This window comes from Staurois parvus, unplaced genomic scaffold, assembly GCF_062004578.1.
Source record: "Staurois parvus isolate SC_StPar_1 unplaced genomic scaffold, SC_StPar_1.0 ptg001414l, whole genome shotgun sequence".
NCBI classification, from domain to species: domain Eukaryota; kingdom Metazoa; phylum Chordata; class Amphibia; order Anura; family Ranidae; genus Staurois; species Staurois parvus.
In genome coordinates, this window is record NW_028319210.1 from 435,397 (window position 1) to 445,994 (window position 10,598).

Here is a 10,598-nt window from a genome sequence, read left to right on the forward strand (position 1 = left end):
GATTCTTGGAATGGAGGTGGTGTAGCTTCAGGGAGGTCTAGTTCATGATTCCCAGACCTGTTTCCTGGAATGGAGGTGGTGTAGCTTCAGGGAAGTCCAGTTCATGATTCTCAGGCCTGCTACCTTGAGAGGTTATAGATCCATGATTTTTTAGGCCTACTACCTGGGAAGTATGAAACTCCATATAGGTCCAGTTCATGATTCCCAGACCTGATTCCTGGAATGGAGGTGGTGTAGCTTCAGGGAGGTCCAGTTTCATGATTCTCAGACCTGTTTCCTGGAATGGAGGTGGTGTAACTTCGGGGAAGTCCAGTTCATGATTCACAGACCTGTTTCCTGGAATGGAGGTGGTGTAGCTTCAGGGAGGTCCAGTTCATGGTTCCAGACCTGTTTCCTGGAATAGAGGCATTGTAGCTTCAGTGAGGTCCAGTTTATGATTATCAGGCCTGCTGCCTAGGGAGGGTATATCTCCAGGGGGTTTAGTTCATGATTTTATAGGCCTGCTACCAGGGAACTATGAAACTCCATATAGGTCCAGTTCATGATTCCCAGACCTGATTCCTGGAATGGAGGTGGTGTAGCTTCAGGGAGGTCCAGTTCATGATTCCCAGACATGTTTCCTGGAATGGAGGTGGTATAGCTTCAGGGAGGTCCCGTTCAGGATTCTCAGATCTGTTTCCTGGAATGGAGGTGGTGTAGCTTTAGTGAGGCCCAGTTCATGATTCCCAGGCCTGCTGCCTAGGGAGGGTATAGCTCCAGGAGATTTAGCTCATGATTTTATAGTCCTGCTACCTGGGAAGTATGAAACTCCATATAGCTCCCGTTCATGATTCCCAGACCTGATTCCTAAAATGGAGGTGGTGTAGCTTCAGAGAGGCCCAGTTCATGATTCTCAGACCTTTTAACTGGAATGGAGGTGGTGTAGCTACCTGGACGTACAGTTCATGATTCTCAGACCTTTTTCCTGGAATTTAGGTGGTGTAGCTCCCTGGATGTACAGTTCATGATTCTCAGACCTTTTTCCTGGAATAGAGGTGGTGTAGCTCCCTGGACGTACAGTTCATGATTCTCAGACCTTTTTCCTGGAATTTAGGTGGTGTAGCTCCCTGGATGTACAGTTCATGATTCTCAGACCTTTTTCCTGGAATGGAGGTGGTGTAGCTTCAGGGAGGTCCAGTTCATGATTCTCAGACATGTTTCCTGGAATGGAGGTGGTGTAGCTCCCTGGACGTACAGTTCATGATTCTCAGACCTTTTTCCTGGAATAGAGGTGGTGTAGCTCCCTGGACGTACAGTTCATGATTCTCAGACCTGATTCCTGGAATGGAGGTGGTGTAGCTTCAGAGAGGCTCAGTTCATGATTCTCAGACCTTTTTCCTGGAATGGAGGTGCTATAGCTTCAGAGAGGCCCAGTTCATGACTCCCAGACCTGATTCCTTGGATGGAGGTGGTGTAGCTCCCTGGACGTACAGTTCATGATTCTCAGACCTTTTTCCTGGAATGGAGGTGGTGTAGCTCCCTGGAGGTACAGTTCATGATTCTCAGACCTTTTTCCTGGAATGGAGGTGGTGTAGCTCCCTGGACGTACAGTTCATGATTCTCAGACCTTTTCCCTGGAATGGAGGTGGTGTAGCTTCAGAGAGGCCTAGTTCATGATTCTCAGACCTTTTTCCAGGAATGGAGGTGGTGTAGCTCCCTGGACATACAGTTCATGATTCTCAGACCTTTTTCCTGAAATGGAGGTGGTGTAGCTTCCTGGACGTACAGTTCATGATTCTCAGACCTTTTTCCTGGAATGGAGGTGGTGTAGCTCCCTGGACGTACAGTTCATGATTCTCAGGCCTGCTGCCTGGTGAAGGAAGCTAAAGCTGAAGTAGTGTTCTTAGTCATCTGGGCCTAAAGGTCCATAGCTACAAATTACCTGCCTTGGATTAAAGGTCCAAAACTAGCCACTGAGAGGGGCTGAAGCTACTTAACGATGGTTGTCCATCTGGCCTGCATTAGCCATTGACAGAGGTGAAGGATACAGCAAGATATTACTGAGCGGAGGGGATCTTCAGCTGCTGTTTTTGGGTTCCCTGTACCCCTCACCCATCTCTTCCCTGGACAACTGATCAAATGAACTTTACAAAAAAGAAGTTTCATAGGGCGGAAGTCCGTCTGCCTGTCACCGTTGGTGGGTCGGTGAATGTCTGGGTGCAACTACAAGCCAGACCACCAGTAAGAAGTCTACGAGGGACAACAGAAACCTTTCAGCTCCTTCGGGGGACCATGGGTACAACCAAAAAAACATGAAAGAAAAAAGGGAGCATATGGATTCATCCGGCTCCAGCGTCAGATAACTTCATAAAGTAGGCCACGCGGCCTGACCCAGCGCTGGACCCGGGAAGTGGTTGCTGTGCGGAGTACACAGCGCCCTTACTGAAAACTTAATCAGCACAGGATGAATATTTCAGGAGGACAAACAGGCTGGGCAGGTAAGGAGGATGAATAATTCACGAGAGGAGCTCAGGAGAGAGAAGACGCTCTCTGGGCTGCGCGCTCGAAGCCGGCCAAACAGGTGCGACGGCGGCGGCCTTGTCAGAGCAGGTGAGGATGGACATATCTCAGATCCCTGTGCAGGTCTGGGGGGGGGGGAGAGGGACCCCCACCAACCATCACCAGTCCACTCCAGCATCACATACGATCATCTCAGGAGCACGTACAGATGTGTTATGGTGGAGCGATGCCACTGGCTGGTTAGAGCACACAGACCTATTTCTATGAAATGAGGGGCCACACGTTGGTGAAGGGGCTGCGGGTTCAAACAGAGTGACGGCTTTAAAGGTGAACCCCGTCCAGATAGCTGAAGGCACAAAACACAAATATCTGGGCTCTGCTGTCCGCTACATGACTTGCCACCCCTGCTGGACAGCATAGCCTGGTCCTGGACCTCCCAGCAGGGGACACTGCAGTAAAGCAACACAGCCTGTTCCAGGACACACCCCCAGCCTGTGATTGGCTACACTGAGGAGGTCGTCTCTGCCAGGCAGCATAGAGTGGTCCTGGACCTTCCTCAGAGGACACTGCAGTAAAGCAACACAGCCTGTTCCAGGACACACCCCCAGCCTGTGATTGGCTACACTGAGGAGGTCATCTCTGCCTGGCAGCATAGAGTGGTCCTGGACCTTCCTCAGAGGACACTGCAGTAAAGGAACACACCCTGGTCCAGGACACACCCCCAGCCCGTGATTGGCTACACTGAGGAGGTTATCTTTGCCAGGCAGCATGGAGTGCTCCTGGACCTCCCAGCAGGGGACACTGCAGTAAAGGAACACAGCCTGGTCCAGGACACACCCCCAGCCTGTGATTGGCTACACCAAGGAGGTCATCTCTGCCAGGCAGCATAGAGTGGTCCTGGACCTCCCAGTAGGAGTCACTGCAGTACGGCAGCTGGTCCGAGACGTCCCCTACAGTACTTTGTTCTGCCATTAGTCATCTTCAGTCTAATGGCAAAGATCATTCAACCCACATCCTCTGAGCCCGGGTCGTCCTGGTCCCACCATCAACCTGCCTGCAGTTTGCATGTTCTCCCTGTGCCTGCATGGGTTTCCTCCGGGTACTCCGGTTTCCTCCCACACTCCAAAGACATGCTGGTAGGTGAATTGGCTCCTATCTGAATTGTCCCTAGTATGTGTATGTATGAATGTGAGTTAGGGACCTTAGATTGTACGCTCCTCGGGGGCGGGGACTGATGTGAATGTACAATATATATGGAAAGCGCTGCGTAAATTGATGGCGCTATATAAGTACCTGTAATAAATAAATAAATAAATGGAAAGCAGCACAGTAACAAGTCATCTCTTGGTCACTCTGCTCTCTCCTCCTATCAGTATGCTTCTTGGCGGCACATGATCTGATTGGCTGCGGGTGCTGCCGCCACCTCTCACACTCCAGCTCTGCAGGGAAGGGACTCCGATTCCGCCTCTCACACTCTTCGCACATTTCATGATGTAGTATGGAGACCAACGCTGTATTACACGGTATCTTTTATATCTAGGGCAGGTACTCCTACCATCCGGGTTACCCCTTGACTCCGCCTCCTACCCACCTCAGAGGACCAAGTATCATTTTGTGGTGCTCAATACTTTGCATGGCATTTGGTAATAATAACAAGAAAAGCAGTAAAATAGATCCATTGCAACCAGCAACAAAGTTCCCCCAATAGATCCCCAGCAACAAAAAACCCCACAGCAACAATAGACCATGCAGCAACAATAGATCCACTAGCACCAACAGACCCCCGCAAAAAAGAGCAATACCTCTCCACAACAAAATACCCCCTCCCAGTAGCAACAGATCAATCCCAGCAACAGCAGACCCTCTCAGCAACAATAGACCACCCAGCAACAATAGATCCCCTAGCACCAACAGACCCCCGCAAAAAAGAACAATACCTCTCCACAACAAAATACCCCCTCCCGGTAGCAACAGATCAATCCCAGCAACAGCAGACCCCCTCAGCAACAATAGACCACCCAGCAACAATAGATCCCCTAGCAACAACAGACTCCCGCAAAAAACAACAATACCCCCCCACAACAAAATATCCCCTCCTAGTAGCAATAGAACAATCCCAGCAACAATAGACCCCCAGAAACAATAGATCCCCACAGCAATAATAAATCCCCTAGCAACAACAAACCCCACCAGCAACTATAGATCTCCCCACAGCCAGCATCAATAGACCATCCAGCATCCAGCAACAATAGATCCCCCAGCAACAATAGATCCCCACAGCAACAATAGACCCTCACAGCAATTATAAATCCTCTAATTACAACAGACCCCTGCAAGAATACCCCCCCTCAACAAAACACCTCCCTCCCAGCAGCAATGGGTCAGTACCAGCAAACATAGACCCCGACAGCAACTATGGATCGCCACGCAGCCAGCATCAATAGACCCTCCAGCAACAATAGATTCCCTCAGCTGTAAAAAAATCCCCTAACAACAAGAGACCCTTGCAACAAAATACCCCCCTCCCAGCAACAATGGATCAGTCCCAGCAACAATACACCCCACCAGCAACTATAGATCTTCACACAGGCAGCATCAATAGACCCTCCAGCAGCCAGCAACAATAGAGCCCCCAGCAACAATAGATCCCCACAGCAACAATAAATCCTCTAGCACCAACAGACCCCCTCAAACAAGAACAGTACTCCCCCCCCACAACAAAATACTCCCTCCCAGCAGCAAGAAACTGATCCCAGCACAGACCCCACCAGCAACTGTAGATCTAACCACAGTCAGCATCAATAGGCCCTCCAGCAGCAAGCAATAATAGACCCCAGCAACAATAGATCCCAGGGGCGAACTGAAAACTAATGGGGCCCCCGGGCAATAGGGGATCATGGGGCCCCTGTATCCTTGCCCAAACTCAAAAAAGCCTATGAAAAAGGTACCAGGGGCATCTCATGGGGCCCCCTACTGACCCCGGGCCCTCGGGCAGTGCCCGAGTTTCCAAATGGTCAGTCCGCCCCTGATAGATCCCCACAGCTATAATAAATCCCCTAACTACAACAGACCCCTGCAACAATACCCCCCCCCCCCCTCAACAAAACACCTCCCTCCCAGCAGCAATGGGTCAATTCCAGCAACCACAGACCCCACCAGCACTATAGATCTCCACCCCCCCAGCATCTATAGTCCCCTCAGCAACAATAGATCCCCTAACAACAACAGACTCCAACAAACAAGAACAATACTACCCCCCCACAAAATACTCCCTCCCAGTGGCAATAGACCAATCCCAGCAACTATAGATCTCCATGCAGCCAGCATCCACAGACCCCACAGCAACAATAGATCCCCTGAAGGAGTAGAGAGGCCAGGATTTATTCTTTTGTGCTTTTTGCTGGATTTTCACCTTTTTGTACATAAGAAGTTTGTCCTCCAGAGTTGTTTCAGTTCCACTGGGGGGCTTCCCATCTACCCCCAGACCCCCATCCACGTTATTATCCCCAAATACAACAGCAGAAAAACAAACTCCTGGACTGTTCACTGACTTTGGGTGCAAGAGTGGAAAATGCGTGTTGCCTGGCTGTGCAGAGCTTAGGGGGGCCCAAAAACTCAGCGGCCCTCAAGAGGGTAGCGCTGCACTAGGAAATGGTTTCTTGTTGGTGTCCCCACTGGGGAGATTTCCCCTTACTTCCTGCATTGGTGACACAACAGGAAGTTAATAGGAAGTCTCTTGAAAGTAATAGGAAATCCCCTCCTAGTTGTCACTGGAATAGGTGTCCCCCATTGGAAGATTTCTCCTCCACTCCTGTTCCAGTGACAACTTGGAGGAGATTTCCTATTACTTTGAAGAGACTTCCTATTAACTTCCTGTTGTATCACCAACACGGGAAGTAAGGGAAATATCCCCAGTTGTCACTGGAACAGGTGTCCCCATTACAAGATTTTTTCCTCTGCTCCTGTTCCAGTGACAACTTAGAGGGGATTTCCTATTACTTTGAAGAGACTTCCTTTCGACTTCAACTTGTGTCACCAACACAGGAAGTAAGGGGAAATCTCAGTTGTCACTGGAATAGGTGCCCCATATTGAAAGATTTCTCCTCTGCTCCTATTCCAGTGACAACTTGGAGGAGATTTCCTATTACTTTGAAGAGACGTCCTATCAACTTCCTGTTGTGTCGCTAACTCAGGAAGCAAGGAAAAATCTCCCCAGTCATCACTGGAATAGGTGTCCCCCATTGGAGGATTTTTCCTCTGCTTTTGTTCCAGTGACAACTCAGTCCTCACGCACACGGGACGTTTTTATTGCGGCTGTTTTTGGCTTTTGACGTTTTTTTTTCCATCCAGTAAACCCCCCCAGCATGTTATCCTCGGTGTCCATACACACAGAGACTGGAATCAACGTTTTTTAGGAAAGGACATTTTTTGGCTGGAAAAACCCCAGAACTAGCGGGCTTCTAGAGAAGTTTAGCTGTAAAAATGCAAAACGTGGTAAAACGCAGCAGAAAACGCAGTAAAACGTGGCAAAATGTGGCAAAACATGGTAAAACACAGCAAAACGTGGTAAAATGCAGCAAAACGCTGTAAAACGTGGTAAAACGCAACAAAACATGGTAAAATGTGGTAAAACAACGGACTGGAATCAACAGACAAATCAACGTTTTTTGGCTGGAGAAAAACCCAGAACTAAAAATGTGGTAAAATGCAGCAAAACACTGTAAAACCTGGTAAAATGCAGCAACACATGGCAAAACGTGGCAAAAGGTGGTAAAACACAGAAAAACGATGTAAAACGTGTCAAAACGTGGTAAAACGCAGCAACACGCGGTAAAACACAGTAAAATGTGGTAAAACGTGGCAGAGAATGCTGTAAAATGTGGCAAAATGCGGTAAAACGCAGCAAAACGCAGCAGAAAATGCTGTAAAACGTGGCAAAACGTGGTAAAATGCAGCAGAAAACACTGTGAAACATGGCAAAAAGCAGCAAAATGCTGCAAAACATGGGAAAACACTGTAAAACGTGGCAAAACGTGGTAAAACACAGCAAAACGCAGCAGAAACACTGTAAAACGTGGCAAAATGTGGTAAAACGCAGCAACACGCGGTAAAATGCAGTAAAATGTGGTAAAACGCAGCAGAGAATGCTGCAAAATGTGGTAAAACGCAGCAAAACGCAGCAGAAAACGCTGTAGAACGTGGCAAAATGTGGTAAAACGCAGCAACACGCGGTAAAATGCAGTAAAATGTGGTAAAACGCAGCAGAGAATGCTGCAAAATGTGGCAAAATGTGGTAAAATGCAGCAAAATGCAGCAGAAAACGCTGTAAAACATGGCAAAACGTGGTAAAATGCAGCAGAAAACGCTGCAAAAGATGGCAAAAAGCAGCAAAATGCTGGAAAACATGGGAAAACACAGCAAAACGCAGCAGAAAATGCTGTAAAACATGACAAAACACGGTAATGTTGGATTTCTCATCACTTTTTGTCCTGGTTGGCTCTATAGACAATTGAGTTCCTTCCAGTCCTCCAGTCCTGCGCTGTGTCGTTCAATGTATTGTGTACCATTGGGGGGGGGGGATAACGTCACAACGGGCACGTCATTACGCTGCATGCAGCGTTTCCATTGATACCTCCAAGGCAAGAGCAGGCAAGTATGTCAGTCAGAGCCGCTACAATGCACTGATGGGGTGATGACGACGAGCCACGCCCAATGTGTGCCAAAATCGCCAACTCTAAAAGCCAGTGGATTGCCGGACCCATTGCAGGCCAAAGACGGGTCAAAAGCCGGCCGTTTTAAAAAAAAAAAAAAAAAAAAAGAAGAAAAATCGGTTGTTCATTAGGCCGACGTTACCACCAACGCTAAAAAAGAAAATCGGCCAATTTTTGTCCCGTCTACGGCTGGCATTTAATTACTTCTGTCCCTGCAGAGAGCTCCGCTATTATATTTGACATGAAAAAGTCTTGCGGTTGCAACAATGTATCTATTTGTATCCATTTGTGTCCATTTGTATCCATTTGTGTCCATTTGTATCTATTTGTATCCATTTGTGTCCATTTGTATCCATTTGTGTCCATTTCAGATACAGATGGTTTTATTCGGATACAAATGGATACATTTGTTGCAACCGCAAGACTTTTTCATGTCAAATATAATAGCGGGCTGGAATTCTTCTTCTTCTTCTCGCAGATTTTTTATCGGTAAAACGATCGGCTGATTTGCTCATCATTTCCAGGAAAATCAGCCGATTTTTTTCCAACTTTACTGATAAAAAAAATGTGCCAAAACCCCTGAAAAAACGGCCGGCCAATTAACCCACTAACGGTGCAAAAATTGGCGATTTTCAACCCGTCTATGGCCGGCATAACTTCACCTTGGCATACATTTATCCTCTGAACAGCGATCAAGGGGAAAAAAATTTTGGAAAAATTTCCAAAAATCGCAATGTAATGCAGCCGCTGGGTGCAAAGCGTCTCCCGAATTGGCGGAACGTTGGCCCTTCGGTGGACACCCTCCTATTTCTTCCCAAGCACGCGACGGTCAGAACGCAGGATAACGGTCACCGCGCCGACCGAGTTTCATCGCAGGCGCTCATTACCAGCCGCCGCTTCCCCTCTCCTGTTTTCGCGCCGGTACGTTTAAGCGGCCATGATGGATGGGTCCCTCACCTGCCCGACGCCATCAAATCTCACACGCCGCCTCCCTCAGAAGACGCTTCCTGACGGCAGGAAATTAATTGCCTTTCTTCTCCAATTCAGATGAGATCGGCGAAGGGCACAAACGAGGCACGCGGCGCACAGAGAGCGAGAGAACGCGCGGCGAGGGAGGGAGGGGTGCGGTGATTAGGTACGCCTCTCCATTTACAATCGCGGAGACAACCAATTACTCCATTTCAATTCAATTAGAGGCAGGATAAAAAAAAAAAAAAAAAACGCCGCAGCTGCGTTCGCCCGGCTCGCCGATCTGAAGGCGTCGGAGTGACACGGAATCCAGATTAATAGAGACGGAATGCAAAAAAGGGATGAGTGACGGGGGAGGGGGATGGCGGAGGTGAACGCGCCTCTTGTCTTCTCTCTTACGCGACGTTGTTGCGGCGCGGCGAAGGAAAACTGACACACTCTCGCGTCGGCGCTTAAAAAAAAAAAAATATGAGAACGCCGGAATTCCCGTTACATTGTATGACAAAACCTTCCCTAGAACTAGACTAGAAAATTCCATCGCCTGTTCCTGCGCGCGGAAAAACGCAGCTAAGCGCGAATGCAAAAACGCTAAAAAATGTTATGCACGATAATCGCCCAAATCTTCACAGCTTATGCTATGATTATTCGTGTTTGTGGGGTGTAAAAAAGTTAAAAAACGCAATTGCGGAAAAACGCGGCTAAAAGCCAATGCAAAAACGCTTAAAAATTTTATGCACGATAATCGCCCAAATCTTCACAGCTTATCCTGGATTCACGCCTGCGTGCGCGCACCGTGTTTTTCTAAGTGCGTTGCTAGCTGTGAAAACGCTCTAACGCTGGCAAACACGAAAAAAACGCAATAAAACTCAGCAAACTGGCATTTGGGGGCATTTTTTTTAACAAAAATGTGATTAACTTTTTTTTGGTGTAAAAAACACTGGAAAACACAAACGCAGAAAAACGTGACTAAACATGAATGGAAAAATGGTAAAAAATGGTATACACGATAATCGCCAAAATCTTCACAGCTTATCCCGGATTCACACCTGCATGCAGCCGTGCGCCAACACGTTTAATTTAGCGCTTCATTTTTTGGGTGTAAAAAGCACTAAAAAACGTGGGAAACGCAGCTGAACGCTACTGCAAAAACGCCAAAAAAAGTTATGCACGATAATCTCCCAAATCTTCACAGCTCATCCCGGATTCACACCTGCGCACATGCGCGCGCCAACATGTTTAAGGCGCATCGCATTTGGAGCTTAAAAAAACAGCAAACGCGGAAAAACGCGGCTAAACGTGAATACAAAAACGCTAAAAAATTTTTATGCACGATAATCTCCCAAATCTTCACAGCTCATCCCGGATTCACACCTGAGCACATGCGTGCGCCAACGCGTTTAAGGCGCATCGCATTTGGAG